The sequence below is a fragment of the Notothenia rossii genome (genome assembly GCF_949606895.1).
Source record: "Notothenia rossii genome assembly, chromosome: 8".
Lineage (NCBI taxonomy): Eukaryota > Metazoa > Chordata > Actinopteri > Perciformes > Nototheniidae > Notothenia > Notothenia rossii.
Genome location: NC_136906.1, coordinates 14,095,622 through 14,102,064, shown reverse-complemented (window position 1 = coordinate 14,102,064; position 6,443 = coordinate 14,095,622). Strand labels below are relative to the sequence as shown.

The 6,443-nt window shown below is 40.4% G+C and overlaps 1 long non-coding RNA gene across 1 annotated transcript; it reads left to right on the top strand.

Annotated features, from left to right (window-relative positions):
* The first annotated feature begins 472 nt into the window (after positions 1-472).
* LOC307017049 lies at positions 473-5,051 on the top strand. Its single transcript, XR_013802002.1, has 4 exons — positions 473-1,993; positions 2,104-4,604; positions 4,701-4,804; positions 4,881-5,051. It is a non-coding gene; the product is annotated as an uncharacterized lncRNA (long non-coding RNA).
* The last annotated feature ends 1,392 nt before the right edge of the window (positions 5,052-6,443 follow it).

The following is a 6,443-nucleotide window of genomic DNA, read 5'->3' as shown; positions in this document are numbered from 1 at the left end:
TGAAACCCCTCCTTCAAGCAGTGAACACTCTTGTCATCTCCACAGCTGAGTGCGAACGTGGGTTTAGTCAGATGAACATTTTAACCACAACTAGAAGCTCCCTAGAGGTAAAAAGCATGTCAGCCAGGGCTCGACATTAAGGACTGCCCGATGGCCCGGGGCCATCTAGTATTTAGCTTGGGCAATGAAGCCTCACCTGCTGGTTGCCCGATAGGCCAATCTATTATGCCAGTATCATGCAGCTCGCGGATCCAGTAATGAGTGACCCAACAGTAAAACTAAACATATCTATAACTAGTTTAGGTAGGTAATTAAAATAGCTACGTGTTCTAACCTGAAGTGTGTGTTTTGTTCCGCTCACCGCTGCATGTGATCATGCAGAGCTGCGTGTCGACTCGTCAGCAGCAGCTGATCTCTCTCTCCCGCCAGATTAGACTTCACTCGCGTTTATGTCCATATCGATCAGATCCAGCTAGTTCTAGCTAATGATATGACTATCTGCTTATTAAAAGACACCGTGACCTAAACAATAAGTGTCGCTATCCAAGTGGGTGAGGCCACAAAGTATAGCGCAGCATTATGCATTTGTTTACATGCCCACCGGAACCCCGAGGCATTAGCAACAGATCAACGCACAATCAACCCATACAGCACATCTCTTTCTCCACATTAAGTGTTAGACATTAGAATTGACTATTCTTGTCTGTCGCATACTCTTCTTGTCTGTCACATAAGTGGCGCAACTGAAGCGGTATTGCGCTAAAGGGAAATTATTTTGACCGAAGAGATTTAGATTTGCTTGCTAACGGGAACTCTGACGTCGCCATTGTGTGTGCTTCGCGCATGCACTCGGCTTCTCGGGTCTGCTCCTTCAGCTTCTGGATGAGGAGGCATTCCTTCGACCAACTTCCAGTAGATAACATTACAAACATTTTTAACAGGGGCCATAATAGTGTAGATAATGTTTGTTTTGGCAGTTATAACTGCATGTAATGTTTTCTACTTTTTTACATCTGGGAAGGCATTTGCCTTCATCAGATGGAAAGTGTCTTGCTTTTCATCAAGTGCGTTCCACTGAACAAGTTCAGAGATATATGTCAAGACTTGGCTTCAAAGCCATTGCTTAGCTAACAATCCGAAAGCAAGAGCCAGAAAAATTGAGACCAAAAAGCATGATTATGAAAATCTTTGGAAACTTCTATGAGATGGGGGAGAGTGGAGTAGGCAGCCATTGACAACATTGGTCCTATTTTCTATTATCTGTATAATCTTTTAATATATATTCATATTTTGCAAACAATTTCAATCTACACTTAATGCCCTTTTTAAAAAAGTAACATTGGGAATGTTAACATAAAATATTTGTATTTGAACTGCAATAAAATGATGACGGATCAATATTTTTAATTTTTTTCCTCAGATTTTTCATGAAGTGTTTAATTTACATATTGATTTCATTGATTACAATAAAAATGTAACCCTTTAGATACCAGTCTTGATCGTATACCAGTAACTGCTTTTTTGAAAAAATACACTATAATTCAATAGTCTAAAAACTATTTTGACTCTGTTATTAGTATAATCAGCTGATCCATCTGAATAATAAATGAGGGACTGTTAACCAAGATTTGTACAATAGACTTCCATTATAACCACATTTTTGTGTCCCCTCCCCCCCTTTAAATTAAAGTGAAAAAAAGATTTTGCACTAATTGTCCTCTGTCTTTTACCCTAAATGTTAGTGGTGCCATGGCAGCCCGGGGACCGACTCTAATTCTGAGGTGTCTTGGTCAAGAGCAATGAAAGGAGTATCTGAACCTCCATAACATGCATGTTGTTTTAGGAGTATAATAATTATCTTTATGCTGGTTGGTCTCCCACCCTCTGCGGGTTATCAGCACCAATTATGTCCCCATATGATCAAATCCACCATCCCCCTTGATTTTTTTTTACAACTTGAGTACTGTAAACCTCGGAAGTCTGATCCCTGAAGGTAAACTATAAATCCTACAGTTTTATAACTTTCATAATCTGTGATCTGTCTGTGAAAACTGTCCCAACTAAAGATTATTTGACTCACTTTCCTTTTTATTCATGTTTCAGATTTAGCTGCACGTGAAACTGTAACTCTGGGCCCTTTGATGGTTTTGCCCTGCAAGTAGGCGAAGCATAACAATCCAGACAATAAAGGATTCAACATTTGTCTATCAATCTCTCACCCTCCCTGACCAAACTTCAGTGTAATACTTATAGCTTAATACGAGCAACACTATTATTTTAATGATTGTTTAGTAAGGAATGTGTATACAACATAAACATTAAAGAAACAAGGATGTTTAGTCTTTACTGTTAATACCTAACATGGCTCTAAACAAAGCCACACAACTGGCCTGATGAAACATCCCCGTAAATAAAAACAGATTACACTGTATGAACATTACATGTTGATGCCAGCTGTCAGGATACACATATCAGTTTTTGAAAGAGGAATATAAAATGTGAATTTCTCTTACCTTCAAAAAGCTGAATGAAAATAAGAATGCATGCCAAGCTCGTCTTCATGGCCTTTTCAGTCATGAACTCACTAATAAATACTAAGCTGACTCTCACATTGTATTTGTAAGGGAAACTTCTGCAGCAATGGAGAGTCAGGACTCAGAGAGATACGAGGAGAGTTGGAGCTTTGATGTCAAACACTGGTAGTTTATTACAAGTATCGGCCGGAGAATTTCACATCACAAGTCACAGCAGCCAGAGGTTCGGACTGCACGGTGGTGGACTCCACATAAATTCTGACCAGCCTCTCTCTCTCTCTCGATAGACCTTTTAACTAGCTTACAGTGTTAATCCACATATTGGGGGGCTGACGTAAACATTCTGGGAACACTGGAGATAGCCCCAACATCTGGAGACACTGAATCACCTGTGGTGGATCAGGGTGGATATATATTATAAGTTAGTGTCCTGTAAACATGTACGCCGGCACAGTTCGATTCAGAAGCTCTCATAAATAATAATAAATATATATTTTTAAAGCTTGGGTTGTGTTTTGAGCGCACCAAAACAAGTGCTATTCACATACAAGACAATACAATGTGTCCAAATATAAAGGAGATAATAATAGGAAAGAGTGAAAGAGGTTAGGTCAATAACCCTTGGTAAGAATGGGTTCGCCTGATATGTCAGTGGTTAGAGCTGGAAGCCCATATGCAGCCACCGCTGCCTAGTAAACCAGTTTGAATCCTGAACCAGCCGAACATTTCTGGCATGTCCTCCCCTCTGTCTCCCCCTTTCAACTCTAACACCTCCAATAACGGCCCTCTGGACCGAAAGAAACTAAAAAGTATGAACAGAAAAAACAAAATGGATCAATCTAAAATAACATAAAATATTTAGGCAACAGTACAGGGTGAACATCTGAAATGGATAATTAAGAATATAGTTTTGAACTTTATATTTCGTAAGTCATTTGATTTTAAGTATTTTTAAGGCATTTTCAATACTTTCTTTGTTTGAACTGCATGACTTGATTTGTATATGTGTCTCATGTTTCAAACACTGATCAAATTGTATTTATGTAGCTCAAAATCACAAGTTTTACATTTGTATTTGATTTTATTTCATTTAGTCTGTACAGATCAACAAAACATGAATGATAGTTTAAAAACATAATAAAATGACACCATAGAACACAATAATAATGTGATAGTGTGTACAAATTAAGGATCCGGGGGGGATGTCAAAATGCTTCTTGCATAGTTTTCATGAACTGCAACACTAACAGTTTATTTAAAATCCAAAGAAACAAGCAATGAAGCAAATATATATGCACATTTTAAACATGTGAAAACGCCCTTCACCTCTCTCTCCATCAGCCTCATGTTTTGAGTTCAGAGTGTGCAGCCAATTAAGCTGATGAGTGTCTCATTGGACGCAGGTGTGCTGCTCTGATGAGGATAATGATTGGCTAGTTTAAAAAGCTCCACCGCTCACCCTGAACCATAGGCCTACTGTGAGTCAGTCAGGAAGACAGAGAGCAGCCGACCAGTTTCAGTTATGAAGGCCTTTCAATTTCAGGTTATCCTAGGACTCTGTGTTAGCACCTCTTTTGCTTTCCCGCCGACACAAGATGCTTCGTTTCAGAGCCTTGCGAACACAGGCAGGTCAGAACTCGGGCAGCAGAAGTCTCCGGCTGAGGAACCGCAGCAGGTGAACACCATCAGAGTGACCTGTCATCCAGACTCTTTGGAGATTGTTATCAAAGCCGACATGTTTGCGGTTGGAGCTCCTGTTGATGGTGACGAGATACGCCTTGGAGTAGAGACCAACAACCAGTACTGCAGAGCTACAGCGTCTTCAGCAGATGAGTACAGTATCAGTGTTGGACTTGTGGAGTGCGGCACCAGACACTGGGTAACTTTCAAATATATTTCATTTCAAATATGATTCATTATAGCTTCTAGTTTTAAACACGTCTACTCTCCACAGGTAACTGAGGACTCTCTGATCTACACAAACCTCCTCATATACTCTCCTGAGGCCTCTCCATATGGTGTTGTTCGAATGGAGGAGGCTGTAATTCCAATTGAATGTCATTACGAAAGGTCTTTGTGTCTTTTTGTTTTTAAAGCTCACATTGTAAACATCTTTGAATGATGTCTGTCTTTTTTTTTTTTTTAATGCATGTTTCTGTTTCTTAGGAATTACAGTTTGTCCAGTTCTTCACTCATGCCTACCTGGATCCCCTTCATGTCGACCCAGGCTGCAGTGGAAATGTTGCAGTTTAACTTGAGAATCATGACAAGTGGGTTTTGATAATCTCATGTTACGAGTTGTCATGTCTCTATTTGCACTTAGTACTTTTTTCTGTTCGTGTGCAGGTGACTGGCAGTACAAAAGAGGCTCTAATGTGTTTCATCTCGGTGAGCCCATCAGCATCGAGGCCTCGGTCAGAATTGGGCATCACATTGGGCTCCGAGTGTTTGTGAGCAGCTGCGTGGCTACACTGAGCCCTGATATGCACTCCAGCCCCAGGCATGCCTTCATTGAAAATGGGTAAGGCTGCAAATTGCTAAATGGCAAAAAGTAAAGTGTTTTTCTGACCCTAGAGGGAGTTGTTGTAATGTGTAAGGCTCTTCAAGTGGTTTAATTCAGACACGAGCAATGCTGACTCGAGTGACAGGTAAATAAAACATCAGTCCTTTAGTGTCGTCTTCAAGTTAGCTAAGGCTTACAGCAGTTTGCTTTTAATCTTTGGTATTCTAGTGCTTCCTTTCTGTACCACTATTGGCAAATGCACAGGTCAGATTTGTGCAGTTCTGACTCTAAAGAACTACTTCCAGAACTTGCCTATAGAGGCGAAGTCCTGCCCATCTACTTCCGACCGATGGGACCTTATTTCGGAAAAATTATGTATTGGAGAGAAAAAGATTATCTTTCGACCCCGTTTCAATTGTGCAACGAATTACACATGTGGTGATTGTCAATTTTAAAAAATAATTTCCATGTAAAAAGTCAGTTTGTCGTAAAACTGTTGCAATATAACACGATGAAAAGAATCCCGGTCCCGCATGCTGGCTCTTATGGAACCGACTAACTCCCCTTGTGTGTATGTACAGCTCTCAACATGCCCAGACTTGTAGTGATTTTAACCTCTTTTAATACCTTTCACCTCATTCTGAAAGAAAGAAGTGAAATGTGCCAACGTGACGGCCGTTTTGGTGTTGGTGCGGGACGGGAGATGTAGTTCATTGAGCGGTTTTACACATAAGCGGTTTTTAGTCATTTTACGACATACTCTTATTTTTTTGACTTGCAAAATTATCTTTTTAAACCTGAGAAACATCATATGTGTAATTCGTGGCACAATTCAAACGGGATCGAAAGGTAATCTTTCTTTCCCCATTGACTTCAATGCATAACTTTTTTCGAAATAAGGTCCCATGGAGGTCCCCTGGAAAGGGAGGGACTTCGCCTCTCTATATGACTAGAAATGTTAGCGGTGGAGTTGCATTGTGGGTAATGTGGACTCTGGTTATAGTAGTCAATGAGTGCTAATTTAGTGTTGCTCTTTTTGTTTTTCCTCATCATAGGTGCTTTGTTGACTCTCAGCTTCCAGGCTCAAGGTCTCAATTCTTAGCCAGGACACAGGATGACAAGCTCCACATGTCCATTGATGCCTTCAGATTTTATAATGAGGACAGAGGGGAGGTGAGGCTCTATTAAATTGCCTTAAACATGATTGTGTGTGCACGTTGTTCTTTGTCACCATGGGAAAGCGTGCTTTCTCCTCCCTGGGTCCACGTCTGTGGAATCGGCTTCCAGAGGACATACGGACCTCGGCATCACTCAGTTATTAGGATATGCCTCAAGACCCACCTGTTCCACACCGCATTTTACAGACTCTCCTTTACTTTATTTTTTTATTTTTAATCCTTTTTATG